This window comes from Cibotium barometz, chromosome 57 (genome assembly GCF_041138505.1).
Source record: "Cibotium barometz isolate CiBa-2024 chromosome 57, ASM4113850v1, whole genome shotgun sequence".
NCBI classification, from domain to species: domain Eukaryota; kingdom Viridiplantae; phylum Streptophyta; class Polypodiopsida; order Cyatheales; family Cibotiaceae; genus Cibotium; species Cibotium barometz.
The window spans coordinates 25,604,197-25,629,367 of NC_141102.1; positions in this window are offsets into that span (position 1 = coordinate 25,604,197).

The following is a 25,171-nucleotide window of genomic DNA, read 5'->3' on the forward strand; positions in this document are numbered from 1 at the left end:
AAATCAAAACTAAAAACTTGCCTAGAAACCCTGTTTTCTTAAAGGACTGTCTTACGCTAGAATGCTGAAGGGAGCATCTGGTATATGTGTTTTCTAAGGGAAGTTCGGTTGCAGCAGCTAGCGGGGAGTGTTCAAAGGATGACTCGCGTGGCAAAAACTTGCCCAGGTCTTGACCAGCCTGGGTATGCCTGGGTATGGTGTAAAATGGTGTGCTTCCGATACGATGGGCGAGGGCCAATGAAGCGGTTCCTGAGTGAAGTGCAAGGACACCTAAGGAGGATCCTGGAGGGTTCTGACCAGGCGATGCTCGGGCTCGCGGTGCTTAGGACACCATGCATATGTCATGGAAGATATATATATGTATGATGACGAGAAAATTATTGTAATGTGGATCTCCTTGCTAACTGGTGGTCTCAACGGAGAGTCGAGAGTGATACTGTTTTGTGAGAAACAAGGATTGAATGGAAATTTTCAGTTATGACATCTGTAACCAATAATTGTTTGTCAATGGATTGTTTTATAAATTCAAGTTTAAAGAGGAGTGTGTGCGTATCTGTATTCTAAAGCAAAAGTTAAGAAAGGCATTCAATTATGGGTGGGTGAGTACTTGTCTGGTTCTACCAATTCCAGTGGTTGGGCAGTGGCTAACCCATGGGCCAGATAGGGTTAGGCTGGAATCAGTAGAGTTTTAATAATAAAATTGATCAATAGGAATACGCTTAGAACTCGAATAGTTAAATAATAACCTGAAGACTCCTCAAAAAAAGCGTTGATTCCTTCAAGTTAAGTCTGTAATAGTTTCCCTTCTATCTGGTTTAGATGAAGGTTAGTTCAGTATCTTGATCTCATTAGAAAAATTGGTTAAGAAATTCAAAATGGTGGAATCGTCCCCGTTTTTCGAGCATGGGAAATTTTCCCGGTTTCGGTTTTTGGAATGACACCAGCTTAGTCTCGTGCTCGGACATTCGAGGGCGAGCCCCCAAGTGGGAAACCCTACCCTGCGAAAGAGGGAGCTGCTTCCGCTGTGCTGCTAGCAATCGAGAATTTGGTGCACGGAGGGGGCAGTGGGATCTCACATTGGTATCAGAGCTCTGTTATAAATTTATGTAACAGCATCAGAAATTGCTTAAAAATTTAAAGTAAATCTGGGAAATAATGTTTTCACTTGTTAAAATTATGTTGAATGAACTTCAAAAATTGAAAACCTATAAATTGAATTGGAAATTTATAGATGGATACCCTGAATCTATCTGGCATTCTTGAACTCTCCGAGAGTTAGGATATGATAGCCTTTGCATTCGAGCACCTCATCAACTCTGCTATGACCCGAGATGTTCTCATCTCGCAAAGCAGAGGACAACTCTTTTTCTTAAGATCCAATTTATTCTGGGGTTCTTTATATTCTGGTCAACCCAACAGAATACTAGGATAAACATCCCTTATATAGAACTCATCATTAAATAACAATTCATTCAGATCATATCATTCATATCTTTAACATGATAATGGTCCATTAGACCGAAAAATTTCTTTCTGAACATTCCTCCACGGGAATTTCAGTCAAGCAAGTTCTCAATTTGTCATCCCTTCGCCTGATCTACCGTGTCAAGTGTTAACAATAGCAATTTGACAGCACAATCCACTAATCTCATAGTGATTTGCCGAAATCATTATCATCATTCTAGTTATGAATATCATCACAGGGACTCGTCCCATTCATCCTCATTGTGGTTTCACTCAGCTTATTACATTTCAACCAATTTTTAGGGATCATCATTTTTCAATTCAGAATCCAAATCAACTCATCAATTCTCAAATAGAATTAAAAATTATATCAACCACATTCAAAATCATCATCTGGATAGCATTAATGCTTATAATTTCAAGTCTTAGATTTACTCGTATATATTGTCGGGGTAAAGAGCTGCACTTATACCCTCGGTATATACGAGTAGTCTCATGATACTTGGAACTATAAGGTAAGTACCATCATGTCTAGGCCTCAAGCAAGTCAGGGTTCCATACAATTGCGGTACTTCCATTTGAAGACCCAATTACTAATTTATAAATTTTCAGTTTGAATATCAAATTGTATGAATTATATCACACAATTACAAACTTTTTGTGCTTCTTGATAAATTTTTGACATATTTGGCTTCTCAGTTGATCTTTATTAGCCAATTCGCTCTGACACCAGCTGTGAGATCCCTGTCCCCTCTACCATGCAATGGATTTGGGGTGCTAGCAGCGGAAGTAGCACTTCTAGCACAGGGTAGGGTCCCACACTCGGGGCCTCGTCCACGGATATCCAGACAAGAGACTAATCCGTCGGTTTTTCCAAAACCGAACCCGAAAAAACTTCCTTTACCTGGAAAGCACGGGTGAGTCCACCAGGATAACTTTTTACTCTAATGTGGTCAAGACCATTACTGATGATCAAGCTGATCCGACTGCACCTATAAAGATACTCGGTCAGATCAAGGAAGAAACTTGCACTTGGATCATTGGGATCAACGCTTTTTTCCCCATCAAGAGGCACAGTCGTTGATTCCTATCCATAGAACAATTACTATCCGGGATTTACTTTATCTATCGTAATAATAGAAATTGAGTCTCGATTTACGGATCCATCAGTCCAGCCTAACCCCATCCAGTCCCATGGGTTAGCGAACCACCCAACCACTGTAGTGATGGGATCCAATTAGGAATTTGGTTAGGTTTTGTCCCGGGTACCAGGGAAAAGAGTTCCGAGGCCCCCTAGCTAGAAGTTCATGCAAACATAAAACTAGTCACACCACTTACACACCCAATATGAAATTGCCTTTTTCTCAGCATCAACTAACTTTAAAACAATCCTTTAATGAAACCATTACATATGTCACTGATGACAACCCTCGAAATCTCTGGTTGAATCCATATTTCCAATCATTCATTCATCGATGTACTTATGGCATTATTGGCAACCAGAATGCTCACCACCTGTTCACGTAGGGGCCTTTTCAATAGTTCCTAGCTCATAGTACCCGGCAATATTTTCACATATAAAAATCAAGATGGAATCCTTGTTGATCAGCAAGATCAATCAACATATCCATATAAGAGAGCCATGGACTCGTCCGTTGAGGACCAGCAAGGTCAATCAACCAAATCCATGCCGGTTTCAGAAAACAACTCTTACTCCTCGTTCCAATATCTTCCACGATGCACACGTGGGTATCTTCCACGATGCATGTGTGGGTATCTTCGGCGACCCAGAGCCCGAGCACCGTATGGTCAGCACCCTCTAGGATCCTTCGCAAGTGACCTAGCACTTCACTCATAGGCCGCTTCCTTGGTCCCTCATCCACCGTACCGGAAGCTTACCATTTAAATTGAACTGAGACCTCAGTCGACCTTGCTATGCGAGACGTCCTCCATTGACTCTCCTCATCAGCAGTTGTAACTTTATTAGTTAGGTCTCCATGACCTTAATCCACAAGATGGTTAAAATGCTTCCCCAGCATTCTCGACATAAAACAGTTATTTACAAATAGGTCACAAAATACAGTTTCTATATCAAACTCTCGTCTTTCCACATTATCCCTCCTCAGTCCACATTCCATTCATATGTTTACTCATTCTCATCCATTCACTCATATCGACGACACATTATTTCACATACACATTCACATTCATTATTCTACATACACATCCATATCCACATCCATACATCCATATCCACATCCATACATCCACATCCACATCCACATTCACATCCATACACACACATCCACATTCATACATCCACATCTACATGCATACATCCATTTTCACATCCTCATTCATACATCCACATCCACATAGATACATCCACATCCGTATCTACATCCATACATCCACATCCGTATCTACATCCATACATCCACATCCGTATCTACATCCATACATCCACATCTACATGCATACATCCATTTTCACATCCTCATTGATACATCCACATCCACATACATACATCCACATCCGTATCTATATCCATACATCCACATCTACATGCATACATCTATTTTTCCATCCTCATTCATACATCCACATCCAGACAGGTAGTTGTCTTTGAGTCGTAAGCAAGATTTGATGGTCAAAGCTTTCCGTGAAAGCTTCAGAGAGACGGATGCTTGCTATACAAAATGCTTGCTGTACAGTGCTGGTGCGTAGATGGTACAGTGCTGGTGAATCCTATCAAAACGGTTTGTCAATCGGAGTTCTGAGTCAAAAGTTAGGACAGTTCAGGCAAACTGCATCTAAAACAGTAAAATAGGTTCTTTGTGAGAGAAAACAGGTAGCTATCTCTCTGAGTCGTAAAGCAAGATTTGATGGTGCGTAGATGGTACAGTGCTGGTGGTGAATCCTATCAAAACAGTTTGTCAATCGGAGTTCTGAGTCAAAAGTTAGGACAGTTCAGACATACTGCATCTAGAACAGTAAAACATGTTCTTTGTGAGAGCAAATAGGTAGCTGTCTCCGAGTCGTAAGCAGGATTTGATCGTCAAAGCTTTTTCGTGAAAGCTTCAGAGAGACGGATGCTTGTTGTACAGTGCTCGTGCGTAGATCGTACAGTGCTGGTGAATCCTATCAAAATGGTTTATCAATCGAAAATCTAAGTCAAAAGTTAGGACAGTTAAGGCAAACTATATCTAAAACAGTAAAACAGGTTCTTTGTGAGAGCAAATAGGTAGCTGTCTCTTTGAGTCATAAAGCACGACTTGATCGTCAAAGCTTCTCATGAAAGCTGTAGACAGATGCTTGCTGTACGGTGCTGGTGCGTAGATGGTACAGCGCTGGTGGCATTAGGGGAAGGTTGAGGTCTATAGGGGCTCTTTAAGCTGCCATATTATAATTTTAATGACTTTTTGTTAAAATTTTAAGTTTCTTTGACTTTAGATACCTTCTTATTCTTCAAATGGCTAGAAGTTTGAATTTCAAAGTTTTTCACCAAAATTGAATTTAAAATTGAGTGGGCAAAACCATATCATGTGACATATCTATGGAAAGAGCTCAGCGAGTAGATTTTGGATCTCTAATCTTTGACAAATTTTGAGCTCATATGTAGAAGTTATGAATGTCCAAAATTTCAAAAACTTTTCCCCCCACTTTTTGGGAATGAAAAGTACAAAAAGACATCTTCTAGAGAATCTTTTGACCACCTTTAATCATGCAACATTTTTGTATACATGGCATAACATGATTGGCCCTTTTCCTTAATAACCTTTTAATCACATGGCATCTTAAAGGGCCCCTATAGACCTCAACCTTCCCCTAATGTGAATCCTATCAAAACAGTTTGTCAATCGGAGTTATGAGTCAAAAGTTAGGACAGTTCAGGCAAATTACATCTAAAACAGTAAAACAGGTTCTTTTTGTGAGAGCAAAAAGGTAGCTGTCTTTGAGTCGTAAAATAGGATTTGAGCGTCAAAGCTTTCTGTGAAAGCTTCAGACGGATGCTTGTTGTACAGTCCTGGTGCGTACATGATACACTGCTGGTCAATCCTATCAAAACGGTTTGTCAATCGGAGTTTTGAGTCAAAAGTTAGGATAGTTCAGGCAAACTGCATCTGTAAGATTCCTCCCCAGTCTCTCAAGAAATCCAGTATCTTCCCCTATAATCAAATACCTGTTCAGAAATATAAAAGATTTTGTTTCTACCTGTTTTGGTCTAGAGAGAGAAAATCTTCTAGAGAGAGGTGATTCAGTTTTTAAATATTTTTGGATGGAAAAATATCTCATCTTATGAAATTAAATTCCCCCACCGAAACAGAAGTCCAAATAGAATTTCAGAATAGAAACAAATTATAATCTATTCAAAAGGCCTTATCCTAAGAGTCCAGATTTTCTAAAAATTTTAAATTAAAGTTCTTATGGACCAATAAGATTAATCCAAATTTAGGAGATAAATTGAAAAATAAAAGAAAAACCCCCCAAAAATGAGTTAATGTTCACATAAGATGAAGAGTGGACTAAGGACCAAAGGAAATACTAAAAAAATGAAATTTTGACACCTTAGAGTGGGGATTCCCCCTCATGAAGTAGGCACCTTTTTCCCATCATTGCTTTTGAATTTTAAATCAATAAAAATAGATATTTCATCTCTTCTCTCTCCTAATTCAAAACTGGATCCAAAAAAGAAAATAAACTGACCCAAAAATGGTCAAAATTTGACCAAACTGATCTGGAAAATTCTAGAATCAGTTTGCTTGTTCAAAATCTCATTTTTGCCTATAAATAGAAGCCTCCCCCTTTGTAGAAGCTTAATAGTGTTTTATGCACTGATACTCTACTCCTCCCCAGAGCCAAAAATAGTGAATTTATTTATAATTGATTAGTTTTTGACCATTTTTTCTTCAAAAGAATTGGTGGCCACTCTGGTTGCAAATAAGAGTAGATCCCTCAAACCATCAAGCCAAAGAAAAGCTCACAAAAATTTATGTAAGCTAGAAATCCTATTTGTTCTTTATTCAATCTAATGGTTTTCTAATTTTTGTTTTCTTTAAAATGAAAAATGGTGTTATGCCTTGTTGGAAAGGCTTTCCCCCTCTCTTCATTCTTGAATTCAGCCTTTATTTATCCTAGATATGTAATCAAATTGTTAGAATTAAACTTTTCATATTGTTTCTCTTTAAAAAGTGGAATTTGATTAGTTTAGAATGCTTTAAACCATTTGGGATAATTTCTAAGTAACTTGAGAATGGAAAAAAATTGAAAAATGGTCAGCCATACAAAAGAGGTTATGGCAAAATTTTCTTAAATTTTGTGAAATAAGTTTTATCTTTTATTATTCAAAAAGAGTAATCCCCACCGTTTGTGTATTTTAAAAGTGTTATTTTCATTCTAGGCATTAAAAAATGCATATTAGAAATATTTTTATTATAAAAGTGTTATTTCCATTAGAATTAATTTCTATGCATAGAAAGATGCATATTGGAGATTTTTTTTATTCCAAAAGTGTTACTTTCATCAAAATTGATTTTTTAGCATAGATAGATGCATAAAAGAATTTATTTATTATAATAGTGTTACTTTTATCAAAATTGATTTTTCTGCATAAATAGATGCATAAAAGAATTTTGTTAATTCTAAAAGTGTTACTTTCATCAAAATTTGTTTTTATGCATAAATAGATGCATAAAAGAGTTTTTTAAATTATAAAAGTGTTACTTTCATCAAAATTGATTTTTATGCATAAGAGATATTTTTTTATTATAAAAGTGTTACTTTCATCAAAATTGATTTTTATGCATAAAAGAATTTTTTTATTATAAATGTGTTACTTTCATCAAAATTGATTTTTATACATAAATAGATGCATAAGAGAATTTTTTTATTATAAAAGTGTTACTTTCATCAAAATTGATTTTTATGCATAAATAGATGCATAAAAGATTTTTTTATTATAAAAGTGTTACTTTCATCAAAATTGATTTTTATGGATAAAAAAAATTATTATTATTATATAAGTGTTACTTTCATCAAAATTGATTTTTATGCATAAATAGATGCATAAAAGAATTTTTTTATTCTAAAAGTGTTACTTTCATCAAAATTGATTTTTATGCATATATAGATGCATAAAAGAAATTTTTTGATTATAAAAGTGTTACTTTCATCAAAATTGATTTTTATGCATAAAAAGATGCATGAAAAAATTTTATTATTATTATAAAAGTGTTACTTTCATCAAAATTGAATTTTATGCATAAATAGATGCATAAAAGAATTTTTTTATTATAAAAGTGTTAATTTCATCAAAATTGATTTTTATGCATGTATAGATGCATAAAAGAATGCTTTTTAGTATAAAAGTGTTACTTTCATCAAAATTGATTTTTATGCATAAAAAGATTTTCTTTTATATAAAAGTGTTATTTCCATAGAAGTTGGATTTTATGCATAAATAGATACATACAGAATTTTTATATCAAAATAAGAGTTCTCTTTAATCCTATGTTTAAATCCCATGAATATTGGTAAATGAATAAGTAAATACTCTGTGAGAGAAAATTCTACTGTTTCATATTCTCTAGGATGGTAATGAGATAACGCAAAAAAACTATCGAAGTCGGAATTTTAGATAAATGATTAATTTATTCCTCATAGAAATTCATGATTAGTTTTGAATTTAGTTAAGTAAATACTCAATGAATGAAATTCATTAAAGTAGTAATTGAAATATTACCCTTCGAGAACGATAGTTCAGGGAGAACCTTTCCAGACTCAAACCCTCAATCAGACCATGACCAAGACATAACTCCTTTGTCAGTTTCAAGAAAAGACAATGTGACCAGTTCAGGAAAATTCACTCAAATCACCCACCGAATCTGAAATCAAGTTAAGACCCTTTGATTCTGATCTGAGAATCAAGGTTACAGAATTCAGGAAATTCTATTAGAATTCACACCTGTGATCTAGAAGTATTGGGATACGGATTTAACACCATATTGGGGAATATGGGAATTTTCCACAAGTTTGGAACACGTGGTCAAAAGTTTGGATTAACCATAACTTGAACACCACTAATCCAAAATGAGCGCTTTATAGCTCTTTAGATTCCATTTTTCAAGCGCTTTCCAACGAGAGGTCATATGATAGGGTTTTGAGAAACTTACAAACATGTTATCCATGTCCCCTTTTTTAAGTATTCAAAAATGGGAATTGGGAAATTTCCAAATTCACTAATATGGTGTTATTAGAGATATACTCATTATATTTAAAAGAAAATCCAAAATGAAAATTTGTATAGAAACTCTATTTTCTTAAAGGACTGTCTTATGAAAGAATACAAGAGGGAGCATTTGGAATATGTGTTTTTCTACGGGAAGTTTGGTTGCAACAGCTAGCGAAGAGTGTTCAGAGGACGGCTCACGTGGCAAAAACCTACCCAGGTCTTGACCAGCCTTGGTATGGTAAAAAATGGTGTGCTTCCGATAACGATGAGCGAGGGCCGGTGAAGCGGTCCATGAGTGAAGTGCCAGGACACCTAAGGAGGATCGTGGAGGGTTTTGACCAGGCGATGCACGGGCTCGCGGTGCTTAGGACATCCATGCGTATGTCGTGAGAGATATATATGTATGATGATGAAAAATTATTGTAATCTGTTTACTGGATCTCGTTGTTGCTGACCAGGTGGTCTCGACAGAGAGTCCAGAGTGATACCTGTTTTGTTTGTGAGAAACAAGTATTGAATGGAAATTTTGAGTTATGACATCTGTAACCAGTAATTGTTTGTCAATCGATTGTTTTATAAGTTAAAGTTTAAAGAGAGTGTGTGCGTATCTGTATTCTAAAGCAAAAGTTAAGAAAGGCATTGAATTATGGGTGGGTGAGTACTTGTCTGGTTCTACCAATTCCAGTGGTTGGGCGGTGGCTAATCCATGGGCTGGATGGGGTTAGGCTGGAATCAGTAGAGTTTTAATAATAAAATTGATTAATAGGAATATGTTTACAACTCGAGTAGTTAAATAACAGCCTGAAGAAAAAAAGCATTGATCCCTTCACGTTAAGTCTGTAATAGTTTCCCTTCTATCTGGTTTATTCAGATGAAGGTTAGTTCAATATCTTGACTTCGTTAGAAAAATTCATTAAGAAAATAAAAATGGTGGAATCGTCCCCGTTTTCCGGGTTTCGATTTTTGGAATGACCACTAGCTTAGTCTCATGCCCACACATTCGAGGGCGAGGCCCCGAGTGGGAAACCCTGCCCCGCGCATGAGGGAGCTGCTTCCTGCCAGCTACTAGGAATCCGATGTGCAAAGGGGGCATTGGTATCCCATAGTTGGTATCAGAGCGCTGTTGTAAATTTATGTAACAGCAACAGAAATTGTTTAAAATCTTAAAGTAAATCTAGGAAATAATGTTCTTGCTTGTTAATATTATTTTGAATGAACTTCAAAAATAAATTAAATTGGAAATTTATAGATGGATACCTTGAATCTATCTGGCATTCTTGAACTCTCCAAAGTCAGGATATGATAGCCTTTACATTCAAGCACCTCATCAACTCTGCTATATGACCCGAAGAAGCAGAGTGAGACTCACACGTCATTTTGAGAGTCTTTACTTTCTTGATCCTATAGAGCGACGTCGGTATATGTGGTTCTTTGGAGGATGATGTATTAATATCAATACCAATCAGCGTCAGAGGCTCAGGCAAAATATTTCCTTAGCCATGATTCTGATAAGGCTAGGGTTTGTTCAGCATGTACAACTCTTTAATCATTCACCCAGGAACTTTAGAATTTCATGCCGAGTTTTTAGGCTTCTTAGCCGCTTTATCCCTAGAAGTAGAATTAGAGCACCTCCTTTTGTTATGAATCGTGTGTACCATGGCATGCCTCATTTGCAATTTCACTTCTTTATGCATACGCGATTGAGGCAGTGACTTTGGAGCCGTGATGCTCTATGTATATATCAAGAACTTTTGATAATAAATGAGGTTTTTCCAAAAAAAAGAATTTACTTTCATGATTGTGAATATGGTTAATCTTGTTCAAGAAGTATAATGAAATAATTATCTGTTTAAAGATAAATCTCAAAAATTAAATAATCATAAATCTATTGTCAAAGTTAAGCTGACAAAAATCTCGTTTTGTCAGAGTCATGAGGCGCGCGGCCCGTGCAAGGCAACTGGATCCTCTAACCGATGACGAAGAGTTAGATCCAGATATTCGAAAAGCACTGCAGAGATCCCAACTTGGTCCCTTCACTCAGTATTTTGGTTGAGAAAGAAGTTCCCAAATACAAGTCGCCAATACCCATTACTTGGCAAGTTGTATTATCAGCAAGATAAACCACTTTCTTGATAGGAATTGGATGATAATTGTGTAACCATTGCAATTGATATGTCATGTTGCCCAGCAGCATCAGAATCAATAATAAAGAGAGAACCATCACGAACATGTAGTACCTTTTTTGAAGAGACATTATAATGAACCAAATTAGCCTCTTGATGAACATTATCTTCATCACATGAGGATTATGTTGAGTAGCATAAGCTTGATTTCGAGCTTCATCATAAGGTCTCTTGAAGCATCGACTAGATGAATTTCTTGTGCTCCCACAATATTCACAGATTGCAGAAGAGGAAGAACCCCTTGATAAACGAGGTTGCTTATTTTGTAATACCGTGTTCTTCATCGTACTCTCGTGCCCAACATTAAGATACCAAGTGACCAGTTTTGTCACAATAAGAACAACGCTTTTGAGAAAATCTCAAACGAGAAGAATTACCTCCTCTTTGGAAGCCACGAGATGTAAATTGGGAGGAGGAAGAAGGGCATTGCTGAAATGGACGTCTCCAGGACAGCAAAGACTGTCTCTGATTCTGTGTATTCTTGGGCAATCATGACCGTTTCATGAGTTACCGACGTCTGATGATCATGACATTGAGAATATTCAATCAAAGAAACACATGTATGCTCAAAGTCAATTCCATCCTTGTTAGATAATAAAGTGACAATATTATCATACAAAGGATCCTTCACTGTATCAAGAAGGTGTGTAACCAATTGAGTTCGAGGAGTAGAAAGTTGATTCATAATATCTTTGAATGATTCAATGTGACTAGACATGGGTGTACTTGCCTTGAATTGAAGCTTGCCCAGAAGATTACGGAGATACAGAATCTTTGTAACAGTTTTCTGCTTTTCTCAAACATAGTGATAAGATAGTTCCATATAGCATATGACGTGGATAACGAATAAACATCTAGCATGAGTGAATCATTAAGGGCAGAAAGTATATACCAACAAGCAGCCTCACAACAAATCCAGTGTGCATGATCAATTTTCCACTGTTCAAAAATAGGACCTTCGGTAATAATAACATCATTCTAAAGTGGATCAATAGGTTGAGGAGGGTATGCAAGAATACCAAGAACAATATCTGCCAATTTGTCTCCTTCCAAAATTAATTACATCTTGTATTTCCAACCAGGAAATCCTTGGTGGCCTTGGAAAAGAGGAACAAAATGCTACCGAGAAGAAAATCCGTTAACAAGTATGGTGTTTGCCACGTCGGGTTGTGAGAACACGTACAAGATAAGATCGTAGAACTTGCAGACCATGTACGAGATATGAGAAACGTAGCCAAAAATAGGCATGCACCAGACGATGAGCATAAAGTGATCATGTAAAGAATAGAACGTGAACCAAAATTAGAACTCTAAAAGTGGAGACCCATGTCTCATGCACGTAAGCAAACTTAGAGGTCCATAAAAGACAAAAATAATAATAAGAAAAAGCACCGCGCTAAGAAAAAGCACCCCGTTATGATGCAACTTGCACGGCAAGTTTTGTATCTAATTGTAGCTTGTACAACAAGCATCTGTCTGAAGCTTTCACAGAAAGCTTTGATGATCAAATCCTGCTTACGACTCAGAGACAACTACCTGTTTGCTCTCACAAAGAACCTGTTTGCTCTCACAAAGAACCTGTTTTACTTTTTTAGATGTAGTTTGCCTGAACTATCCTAACTTTTGACTCAGAACTCCGGTTGACAAACCGTTTTGATAGGATTCACGAGCACTGGTTTTAAGGACACGATTAAGACACAATTCTAATTACAACAAGTGGAGCTATAAAATCATTTAGGCAACATATAATCAAAGAGCCAATAAACCCTACACAAAACTGTTACCAGAGATCAATCTTGTAAGACATGAAATCATAATCATAAATTGAACAAGAAGAGATAGATGCTTCCCTTATGATTAGAATTGCTCTAATACCATGTTGAAAGAGGGAGAGAGAGACGAGACAAGAGACACCACATACGCTCTACAAGAATGAATCATATTAGTCACAAGTCAGATATATATAGGCAAGACCTAGAGTGAGTTAGCGCTAGCTATATATAGCTCCAACAACCACCCATCAGCACCAACAAATTAGAAATGAAGAAGATGATGGGTACACACAAAGAAGCAATGATGCAAATAACATAGTAGCTCCAAGCAAGTCAAGCCTTGGCCACATAAAGACTTCACTAGATTACAGAGGCTCAAGGAATGGAGGCTGCAGCCAGACAGCATAGGAGGTAGCAACAAGGTGATTTGAAGAACTAGATGCCACAAGGATGGTATGAGGAACAAGTATGTTTGATCTTCTTAGCACCAAGGACTCGTGCATACAAGAGTGCAGCCAAAGACAAGAATCAACTGACGAGATGCGACTACTCCTTGAGCGCGCCTCAGAGATGGTTCGTGCCAGTAACTCCTCGGGCTCCTCCTCAAACTCTGACTCTCTTTTTGTCTCCATTAACCCTCCCTTTACTCCAATATGATATCAATCTACCTAATAACCTGAGCCTAGGAACTAAAACTTATTAAACAAAATCCATGAGTGTGATGCTTGTTGAGATTCAAGCTCGATGTCAGTGTGAGCCAGCTATGCTATGTGCTGGCATGTTGTGAGAGCAAACAAGTAGTTGTCTCTAAAACACCATATTAGTGAATTTGGGAATTTTCCAATTTCCATTTTTGAATACTTAAAAAAGGGGACATGGATAACATGTTTGTAAGTTTCTCAAAACCCTATCATATGACCTATCGTTGGAAAGCGCTTGAAAAATGGAATCTAAAGAGCTATAAAGCACTCATTTTGGATTAGTGGTGTTCAAGTTATGGTTAATCCAAACTTTTGACCACGTGTCCCAAACTTGTGGAAAATTTCCATATTCCCCAATATGGTGTTCTAAGTCGTAAGCAGGATTTGATCATCAAAGCTTTCTATGAAAACTTCAAACGGATGCTTCCTGTATAGTGCTGGTGCGTAGATGGTATAGTGCTGATGAATCCTATCAAGACGGTTTATCAATTGGAGTTTTGCGTCAAAAGTTATGACAGTTCAGGCAAACTGCATCTAAAAGAGTAAAATGAGTCATAAGCAAGATTTGATCGTCAAAGTTTTCCATGAAAGCTTCAGACGGATGCTTCTTGTACACTGCTAGTGTATAGATGGTACAGAGCTGGTGAATCCTATCAAAACGGTTCATCAATCAAAGTTCTGAGTCAAAAGTTAGGACAATTCTAGCAAACTACATCTAAAATACTAAAACAGGTTCTTTGTGAGAGCAAACAAGTAGTTGTCTTTGAGTCATAAGAAGTATTTGATTCTCAAAGCTTTCCGTGAAAGCTTCAGATAGATGCTTGCTATACAGTGCTGGTGCTGCGTAGATGGTACAGTGCTGGTGAATCCTATCAAAATGGTTTGTCAATCGGAGTTGTGAGTCAAAAGTTAGGACAGTTCAGGCAAAGTGCATCTAAAACAGTAAAACAGGTACTTTGTGAGAGCAAACACGTAGTTGTCTCTAAGTTGTAAGGAGGATTTTATCATCAAAGCTTTTCGTGAAAGCTTCAGACAGATGCTTGCTATACAATGCTGGTGCATAGATGATACACTGCTGGTGATTCCTATCAAAACGGTTTGTCAATCAAAGTTCTGAGTCAAAAGTTAGGACAATTCAGGCAAACTGCATCTAAAACAGTAAAATAGGTTCTTTGTAAGAGCAAAAAAGTAGTTATCTCTGACTTGTAAGCAGGATTTGATCATCAAAGCTTTCCACGAGAGCTTCAGATCGATGCTTGCTTTATAGTGCTGGTGCGTAGATGATACAGTGCTTGTGAATCCTATCAAAACAAATTGTCAATCATAGTTCTCAGTCAAAAGTTATGACAGTTCACGTAAACTGCATCTAAAACAGTAAAATAGGTTCTTTGTGAAAGCAAACAGGTAGTTGTCTCTGAGTCATAAGTAGGATTTGATTGTCAAAGCTTTGCATGAAATCTTCAGAGATGGATGCTTGATGTACATTGCTGGTGCGTAGATGTTACAGTGTTGGTGAATCCTATCAAAAAATAGTTTGTCAATCAGAGTTCTGAGTCAAAAGTTAGGACACTTCAGGCAAACTACATCTAAATAGTAAAACGGGTTCTTTGTGAGAGCAAACAGGTAGGTGTCTCTGAGTCGTAAGTGTAGGATTTGATCATCGAAGCTTTTCGTGAAAGCTTGAGAGACGGATGCTTGCTGTACAGTGCTGGTGCGTAGATGGTATAGTGCTGGTAAGTCCTATCAAAACGGTTTGTCAATCAGAGTATTGAGTCAAAAGTTAGGACAGTTCTGGCAAACTGCATCTAAAACAGTAAAATAGGTTCTTTGTGAGAGTAAACATGTAGTTGTCTCTGAGAGTCGTATGTAGGATTTGATCGTCAAAGCTTTTCGTGAAAGCTTCAAACGGATGCTTGCTATACAGTGCAGGTGCGTAGATGGTACAGTGCTAGTGAATCCTATCAAAACGAATCGTCGATTTGAGTTCTGAGTCAAAAGTTAGGACAGTTCAAGCAAACTACATCTAAAACAGTAAAACAGGTTCTTTGTGAGAGCAAACAGGTAGTTGTCTCTGAGGAGCCGTAAGCAAGATTTGATCGTTAAAGATTTTCGTGAAAGCTTCAAACGGATGCTTGCTGTATAGTGCGGGTATGTAGATGGTATAGTGCTAAAACCTATCAAAACGGTTTGTTAATCGGAGTTCTGAGTCAAAAGCTAGGACAGTTTGGGCAAATTACATCTAAAACAGTAAAACATGTTCTTTGTAAGAGCAAACAGGTAGTTGTCTCTGAGAAGTAGGATTTGATCATCAAAGCTTTCAGTGAAAGCTTCAAACGGATGCTTGTTGTACAGTGCTGGTGCGTAGATGGTACAGTGCTGGTGAATCCTATCAAAACGGTTTGTCAATCGGGGTTGTGAGTCAAAAATTAAGACAGTTTCTTTGTGAGAGCAAAGAGGTAGTTTTCTCTGAGTCGTAAGCAGGATTTGATCGTCAAAGCTTTCCATGAAAGTTTCAGAGATAGATGCCTGCTGTACAATGCTGGTGCGTAGATGGTACAATGCTAGTCCTATCAAAACGGTTTGTGAATCGGAGTTCTGGGTCAAAATTTAGGACTGTTTAGGAAAACTGCATCTAAAACAGTAAAATAGGTCCTTTGTGAGAGCAAACAGGTAGTTGTCTCTGAGTCGTTAGCAAGACTTATCCGTGAAAGCTTCAGATCGACTGCTTTCTGTAGAGTGCTAGTGCATAGATAAAGTGCTAGTGAATCCTATAAAAACGGTTTGTCAATAGGAGTTCTAAGTCAAAAGTTAGGAGAGTTCAAGCAAACTAGATCTAAAATAGTAAAACAATTTCTTTGTGAGAGCAAACAAGTAGTGGTCTGAGTCATAAGCAGGATTTGATCGTCAAAGCTTTGCTGTTGTGTAGATGGTACAGTGCTGGTGAATCCTATCAAAATGGTTTGTCCATCCGATTTTTGAGTCAAAAGTTAGGACAGTTCAGGCAAACTGCATCTAAAACAGTAAAAAAGTTCTTTGTGAGAGCAAACAGGTAGTTGCCTCTAAGTCGTAAGTAGAATTTGATCGTCAAAGCTTTCTATGAAAGCTTTAAATGGATGCTTGCTGTACAATGCTAGTGCGTAGATGATACAGTGCTGGTGAATCCTATCAAAATAGTTTGTCAATTGGAGTTCTGTGTCAAAAGTTAGGACAGTTCAAGCAAACTGCATCTAAAATAGTAAAATAGGTTCTTTGTGAGAGCAAAGATGTAGTTGTCTTTGAGAGTCATAAGCAGGATTTGATCGTCAAGGCTTTCCGTGAAAGCTTTAGATCAATGCTTGTTGTACACTGCTGGTGCGTAGATAGTACAGTGCAAGTAAATATTATGAAAACGGTTTGTCAATCTGAGTTCTAAGTCAAAAGTTAGGACAGTTCAGGCAAACTGCATCTAAAATAGTAAAATAGGTTCTTTGTGAGAGCAAATAGGTAGTTGTCTCTGAGTCATAAGCAGGATTTGATCATCAAAGGTTTTCATGAAAGCTTCAGATAGATGCTTGATGTACAATGCTGGTGTGTAGATGTTACACTACTGGTGAATCCTATTAAAACGGTTTGTCAATCGGAGTTCTGAGTCAAAGGTTAGAACAGTTCACGCAAACTGCATCTAGAACAATAAAAGAGGTTCTTTGTGAGAGCAAACAGGTAGTTGTCTCGAAGACGTAAGTAGGATTTGATCGTCAAAACTTTCCGTTGTTAAAGCTTCAGACAGATGCTTGATGTACAATGCTGGTGCGTAGATGGTACACTGCTGGTGAATCCTATCAAAACGGTTTTTTAATTGGAGTTCTCAATCAAAAGTTAGGACAGTTCACACAAACTGTATCTAAAATAGTAAAATAGGTTCTTTATGAGAGCAAACAGGTAGTTGTCTCTGAGTCGTAAGCAGGATTTGATCGTAAAAGCTTTCTGTGAAAGCTTCAAATGGATGCTTTGCTATACAAGGCTGGTGTGTAGATGGTACAGTGCTAGTGAATCCTATCAAAACAGTTTGTCAATCAAAGTTGTGAGTGAAAAGTTAGGACAGTTCAGGCAAACTGCATCTAAAATAATAAAACAGGTTCTTTGTGAGAGCAAACAGGTAGTTGCCTCTGAGTCATAAGTAGGATTTGATTGACAAAGCTTTCCATGAAAGCTTCAGACGGATGCTTACTATAGAGTGCTGGTGTGTAGATGGTACAGTGCTGGTGAATCTTATCAAAACGGTTTGTCAATCGGAATTCTGAGATAAAAGTTAGGACAGTTCAAGCAAACTGCATCTAAAGCAATAAAATAGGTTCTTTGTGAGAGCAAACAGGTAGTTGTCTCTGAGTCGTAAGCAGGATTTGATCATCAAAGCTTTCCGTGAAAGCTTTAGATGGGTGCTTGCTGTACAGTGCTGGTGCGTAGATGGTAGAGTGCGCTGGTGAGTCCTATCAAAAGGGTTTGTCAATCGGAGTTCTAAGTCAAGAGTTAGGATAGTTCAGGCAAACTAAATCTAAAACAGTAAAAAAATTTCTTTGTGAGAGCAAACATGTAGTTGACTTTGAGAGTCATAAGCAGGATTTGATCGTCAAAGCTTTCCGTGAAAGCTTCAAACGGATGCTTGCTATACAATGCTGGTGCATAGATGATACAGTGCTAGTGAATCCATTCAAAACGGTTTGTCAATCAGAGTTCTCAGTCAAAAGTTAGGACAGTTCAAGCAAACTCCATCTAAAACAGTAAAATAGGTTCTTTGTGAGAGTAAACAGATAGTTGTCTCTAAGTCGTAAGCAGGATTTGATCATCAAAGCTTTCTGTGGAAGCTTCAGATGGATGCTTGCTCTGTACAGTGCTGGTGCATAGATGGTATAGTGCTCGTGAATCCTATCAAACCGGTTTGTCAATAGGAGTTCTGAGTGAAAAGTTAGGACAGTTCAGGCAAACTACATCTAAAACAGTAAAACAGGTTCTTAGTGAGACCAAACAGGTAGTTGTCTTTGAGACATAAGCAGGATTTGATCATCAAAGCTTTTTGTGAAAGCTTCAGATGGATGCTTGCTCTACACAATGTTGTTGCGTAGATGGTACAGTACTCGTGAATCCTATCAAAACGGTTTGTCAATAAGAGTTCTGAGTAAAAGTTATAAGAGTTCAGGCAACTCCATAATCTAAAATAGTAAAACAGGTTCTTTGTGAGAGCAAACAGGTTCTTTGTGAGAGCAAACAGGTGGTTGTCTTTCAGTCATAAGCAAGATTTTCGTGAAAGTTTTGGATGGATGCTTGCTATACACTGCTGGTGCGTAGATGGTACAATGTTGGTGAATCCTATAAAACGGTTTGCCAATCGAAGTTCGGAGTCAAAAGTTAGGATAGTTCAGGCAAATTGCATCTAAAACACAGTAAAATAGGTTCTTTGTGAGAGCAAACAAGTAGTTACAGGATTTGATTATTCAAAGCTTTCCGTGAAAACTTCAGATGGATGCTTCCTGTACAATGCTAGTGCGTAGATGCTAATGAATCCTATCAAAACGGTTTGTCAATCGGAGTTTTGCATCAAAAGTTATGACAGTTCAGGCAAACTACATCTAAAACAGTAAAACAGCCTCTTTGTGAGAGCAAACAGGTACTTGTGTTTGAGTCGTAAGCAGGATTTAATCGTCAATTTTTTCCATGAAAGCCTCAGACGGATGCTTCCTGTACAGTGCTGGTACATAGATGGTACACTACTGGTGAATCCTATCAAAATGGTTCATCAATCGGAGTTCTGAGTCAGGAGTTAGGACAGTTCAGGCAAGCTACATCAAAAACAGTAAAATAGATTCTTTGTAAGAGCGAACAAGTAGTTTTCTTTAACTCGTAAGAAGTATTTGATTCTCAAAGCTTTCCATAAAAGCTTCACACGGATGCTTGCTATACAGTGCTGATGCATAGATGGTACTATGCTGGTGAATCCTATTAAGATGGTTTGTCAATCGGAGTTGTGAGTCAAAAGTTAGGACACTTCTCAGGCAAACTGTATCTAAAATAGTAAACACGTTCTTTGTGAGAGCAAATAGGTAGATGTCTCTGAGTCGTATGTAGGATTTGATCGTCAAAGCTTTCCATGAAAGCTTCAGTTATATGCTTGCCGTATAGTGCTGGTGCATAGATGGTATAGAGCTGGTGAATCCTTTCAAAACGATTTGTCAATCAGAGTTCTGAGTCAAAAGTTACGACAATTCAGGCAAACTGCATCTAAAATAGTAAAACAGGTTCTTTGTGAGAGGAAACATGTAGTTGTATCTGAGTCGTAAGTAGGATTTGATCGTGAAAGCTTTTCGTGAAAGCTTCAGACATATGCTTGCTGTACAGTGCTGGTGAATCCTATCAAAACAGTTTGTCAATCGGAGTTCTGAGTCAAAAGTTAGGACAGTTCATGCAAACTGCATCTAAAACAAGAAAAGAGGTTCTTTGTCAGAGAAAACAAATAGTTGTCTCTAAGTCGTAAGCAGGATTTGATCGTCAAAGCTTTCGGTGAAATCTTCAAGAGGATGCTTGCTGTATAGAGTGCTGGTGCGTAGATGGTACAGTGCTGGTAAATCCTATCAAAATGGTTGGTCAATAGGAGTTCTAAGTCAAAAGTTAGGACACTTCAGGCAAACTTCATCTAAAACAGTAAAACAGGTTCTTTGTGAGAGCAAACAGGTAGTTGTCTTTGAGACATAAGCAAGCAGGATTTGATCGTCAAAGCTTTTCGTGAAAGCTTCAGACGGATGCTTGCTCTACACAATGTTGTTGCGTAGATGGTAGAGTGCTGGTGAATCCTATCAAATAGTTTGTCAATCAAACTTCTAAGTCAAAAGTTAGGAGAGTTCAGGCAAATTGCATCTAAAACAGTAAAACAGGTTATTTGTGAGAGCAAACACATGGTTGTCTCTGAGTCGTAAGCAGGATTTAATCGTCAAAGATTTTCATGAAAGCTTCGGAGACGGATGCTTGCTGTACAGTGCTGGTGCGTAGATGGTACAGTGCTGGTGAATCCTATCAAAACGGTTTGTCAATCGGAGTTCTGAGTCAAAAGTTAGGACAGTTCAAGCAAACTGCATCCTAAACAGTACAACAGGTTCTTTGTGTGAGAGTAAACAAGTAGTGTCTTTGGTGAATCCTATCAAAACGGTTTGTCGATCAGACTTCTTAGTCAAAAGTTAGGAGAGTTCAGGCAAACTGCATCTAGAACAGTAAAATAGGTTACTTGTGAGAGCAAACAGGTGGTTGTCTCTGAGTCGTAATTAGCAGGATTTGAACGTCAAAGATTTTTGTGAAAGCTTGAGATGGATGCTTGCTGTACACTGCTAGTGCGTAGATGGTACAGTGCTGGTGAATCCTATCAAAACGGTTTGTCAATCGGAGTTCTGAGTCAAAAGTTAGGACAGTTCAGGCAAACTGCATCTAAACAGTATGATAGGTTCTTTGTGAGAGTAAACAGGTAGTTGTCCCTCGGTCGTAAGCAAGATTTGATCGTCAAAGCTTTCCGTGAAAGCTTTAGCCGCATGCTTGCTGTAGTGCTGGTGCGTAGATGGTACAGTGCTGATGAATCCTATCAAAACGTTTTGTCAATCGGAGTTTCGAGTCAAAAGTTAGGATAGTTTATGCAAACTGCATCAAAAATAGTAAAACAAGTTCTTTGTGAGAGAGCAAACAGGTAGTTGTCTCTAGGTCGTAAGCAGGATTTGATTGTCAAAGCTTTCCGTGAAAGCTTTAAAGACAGATGCTTGTTCTATAGTACTAGTGCGTTGATAGTACAGTGCTGGTGAATCCTATCAAAACGGTTTGTCAATCGGAGTTCCGAGTCAAAAGCTAGGACAGTTCAGGCAAACTACATTTAAAATAGTAAAATAGGTTCTTTGTGAGAGCAAACAGGTAGTTGTCTCTAAGTCATAAGCAAGACTTGATCATCAAAGCTAGGACAGTTCAGGCAAACTACATTTAAAATAGTAAAATAGGTTCTTTGTGAGAGCAAACAGGTAGTTGTCTCTAAGTCATAAGCAAGACTTGATCATCAAAGCTTTTTGTGAAAACTTCAGACGGATGCTTCCTGTACAGTTCTGGTGCGTAGATGGTATAGTGCTGATAAATCCTATCAAAACGTTCTGTCAATTGGAGTTCTGCATCAAAAGTTATGACAGTTCAGGCAAACTGCATCTAAAATAGTAAAACAGGTTCTCTGTGAGAGCAAACAGGTAGTTGTGTCTGAGTTGTAAGTAGGATTTTATCGTCAAAGTTTTTCGTGAAAGCTTTAGACGGATGCTTCTTGTACACTGGTGGTGCGTAGATGGCACAGTGCTAGTGAATCCTATCAAAACAGTTCATCAATCAGAGTTCTGAGAGTCAAAAATTAGGACAGTTCAGGCAAACTGCATCTAAAACAGTAAAACAAGTTCTTTGTGAGAGCAAACAAGTAGTTGTCTTTGAGTCGTAAGAAGTATTTGATTCTCAAAGCTTTCCAGTGTTGGTGCATAGATGGTAAAGTGCTAGTGAATCCTATGAAAACAGTTTGTCAATCAAAGTTGTGAGTCAATAGTTAGGACAGTTCAGGCAAATTGCATCTAAAACAGTAAAACAGGTTCTTTGTGAGACCAAACAGGTAGTTGTCTCTAAGTCATAATAAGTAGGATTTGATCGTCAAAGCTTTCCATGAAAGCTTCAGACAGATGCTTGCTGTACTGTGCTGGTGCGTAGATGGTACAGTGCTGGTGAATCCTATCAAAACGGTTTGTCAATCGGAGTTCTGAGTCAAAAGTTAGGATAGTTAGGGCAAACTGCATCTAAAATAGTAAAACACGTTCTTTGTGAGAGCAAACAGGTGGTTGTCTCTGAGTCGTAAGTAGGATTTGATAGTGAAAGCTTTTTGCGAAAGCTTTCGGATGCTTGCTTTACAGTGCTGGTACATAGATGGTACAGTGCTGGTGAATCCTATCAAAACGGTTTGTCAATCGGAGTTCTGAGTCAAAAGTTAGGACAATTCACGCAAACAGCATCTAAAACAGTAAAACAGGTTCTTTGTGAGAGCAAACAGGTAGTTGTCTGTGAGCCATAAGTAGGATTTGATTGTCAAAGCTTTTCGTGAAAGCTTCAAACGGATGGTTGTTGTATAGTGCTAGTGATGCGTAGATGGTTTTAGGGAAACTGCATCTAAAACAGTAAAACAGGTTCTTTGTGAGAGCAAACAAGTAGTTGTCTTTGAGTCGTAAGAAGTATTTGATTCTCAAATCTTTCCGTGAAAGCTTCAGATGGATGCTTGCTATACACTGCTAATACATAGATGGAACAATGCTACTCGTGAATCCTATCAAAACGGTTTGTCAATCGGAGTTGTGAGTCAAAAGCTAGGACAGTTCAGGCAAACTGCATCTAAAACAGTAAAACAGGTTATTTGTGAGAGCAAACAAGTGGTTGTCTCTAAGTCATAAGCAGGACTTGATCATCAAAGATTTTCGTAAAAGCTTCGGACGGATGCTTGCTGTACAGTGCTGGTGCGTAGATGGTAGAGTGCTGGTGAATCCTATCAAAACGGTTTGTCAATCGGAGTTCTGAGTCAAAAGTTAGGACAGTTCTGGCAAATTGCATCTAAAACAGTACGACAGGTTCTTTGTGAGAGTAAACAGGTAGTTGTCTCTCAGTCCTAAGCAGGATTTAATCATGTACATTGCTGGTGCATAGATGGAAGAGTGCTGAGATGAATCCTATCAAAATGTTTTGTCACTCGAAGTTTCGAGTAAAAAATTAGGGTAGTTTAGGCAAACTGCATCTAAAACAGTAAAACAGGTTCTTTGTGAGAGAGCAAACAGGTAAGCAGGATTTGATCGTCAAAGCTTTCGTGAAAGCTTCAAAGACCGATGCTTGTTGTACAGTACTAGTGCGTAGATGGTATAGTGCTTGGTGAATCCTATCAAAACGGTTTGTCAATCGGAGTTCCGAGTCAAAAGTTAGGATAGTTCAGGCAAAACAGGTTCTTTGTGAGAGCGAACAGGTAGTTGTCTCTAAGTTGTAAAAGTAGGACTTGATCGTCAAAGCAATCTGTGAAAACTTCAGATGGATGCTTAATGTATAGTGCTAGTGCGTAGATGGTACAGTGGTGATGAATCCTATCAAAACGTTTGTCAATCGGATTCTGCATCAAAAGTTATGATAGTTCGGGCAAACTGCATCTAAAACAGTAAAGCAGGTTCTTTGTGAGAGCAAACAGGTACTTGTGTCTGAGTAGTAATAAGTAGGACTTGCTCATCAAAGTTTTCCGTGAAAGCTTCAGACGGATGCTTCCTATACAGTGCTGGTGCGTAGATGGTACAGTGCTAGTGAATCCTATCAAAACGGTTCATTAATCGTAGTTCTGAGTCAAAAGTAAGGATAGTTCAGGCAAACTGCATCTAAAACAGTAAAACAGGTTCTTTGTGAGAGCAAACAAGTAGTTGTCTCTTTGAGTCGTAAGAAGTATTTGATTCTCAAATCTTTCCGTGAAAGCTTCAGACGGATGCTTGCTATACAGTGCTGGTGCGTAGATGGTACATTGCTAATGAATCCTATCAAAACCATTTATAAATCGGAGTTGTGAGTCAAAAGTTAGGACAATTCAAGCAAACTGCATCTAAAATAGTAAAACGGGTTCTTTGTGAGAGCAAAAAGATAGTTGTCTCTAAGTCGTAAGCAGGATTTGATCGTCAAAGCTTTCCATGAAAGCTTCAGATGGATTCTTGCTGTACAGTGTTGGTGCATAGATGTACAGTGCTAGTGAATCCTTTCAAAACGGTTTGTCAATTGGAGTTCTGAGTCAAAAGTTAGGACAGTTCAGGCAAACTGCATCTAAAATAGTAAAACAGGTTCTTTGTGAGAGCAAACAGGTTCTTTGTGAGAGCAAACAGGTAGTTGTCTCTAAGTCGTAAGTAGGATCTGACCGTCAAAGCTTTTCGCAAAAGCTTCAGAACGGATGCTTGCTATACACTGCTGGTGCGTAGATGGTACAATGCTGCTGAATCCTATCAAAATAGTTTGTCAATCGGAGTTCTGAGTCAAAAGTTAGGATAGTTCAAGAAAACTGCATGTAAAATAGTAAAAAAAAGTCTTTGTGAGAGTAAACAGGTAGTTGTCTCTGAGTCGTAAATCAGGATTTGATCGTCACTCAAAGCTTTCGGTGAAAGCTTCACATAGATGCTTGCTATACAGTTCTGGTGCGTATATGGTACAATACTGGTGAATCCTATCAAAAATGGTTGTCAATCGGAGTTCTGACTCATAAAAAGTTATGATAGTTGAGGCAAACTACATCTAAAACACTAAAACAGGTTCTTTGTGAGAGGAAACAGGTAGTTGTCTAAGCAGGATTTTATCATCACTCAAAGCTTTCCGTAAAAGGTTCAGATGGATGCTTGTTGTACAATTCTGGTGCATAGATGATACAGTGCTGGTGAATCCTATCAAAACGGTTTGTCAATTGGAGTTTTGAGTCAAAAGTTAGAACAGTTCAGGCAATCTGCATCTAAAACAGTAAAACAGGTTCTTTGTGAAAGCAAACAGGTAGTTGTCTCTGAGTCGTAAAGTAGGACTTGATTGTCAAAACTTTCCTTGAAAGCTTCAAACGAATGCTCACCGTACAGTGCTGGTGCGTAGATGGTACAATGCTAATGAATCCTATTAAAACAGTTTGTCAATCAGAGTTCTGAGTCAAAAGTTAGGACAATTCAAGCAAACTGCATCTAAAATAGTAAAACGGGTTCTTTGTGAGAGCAAAAAGATAGTTGTCTCTAAGTCGTAAGCAGGATTTGATCG